Source organism: Pundamilia nyererei, unplaced genomic scaffold, assembly GCF_000239375.1.
Source record: "Pundamilia nyererei isolate P.nyererei 1_Seehausen unplaced genomic scaffold, PunNye1.0 scaffold00575, whole genome shotgun sequence".
Lineage (NCBI taxonomy): Eukaryota > Metazoa > Chordata > Actinopteri > Cichliformes > Cichlidae > Pundamilia > Pundamilia nyererei.
In genome coordinates, this window is record NW_005187976.1 from 122,016 (window position 1) to 122,261 (window position 246).

Consider the following 246-nt stretch of genomic DNA (forward strand, 5'->3'; position numbering starts at 1 on the left):
GCGCCAAACCAATTAAAAAAACTGTAACTTGAGTTATTCCAAGCTTGAAGACTTTTACAGATTTTATAACTCAGAGTATCATACAGCAGGCAAGTAGCTGCACAGGTCTTGTGGAGCTATGAAAACACAAGTAATTGAGGAAAATTATGATTTCCTTAAACTTGAAAGTTTTAATCACAACTATAAGTGAATTTAAACCATTTTGGTTGTGCTAGAGGAAATTTAATTTGAGGACCCTTAAAAATA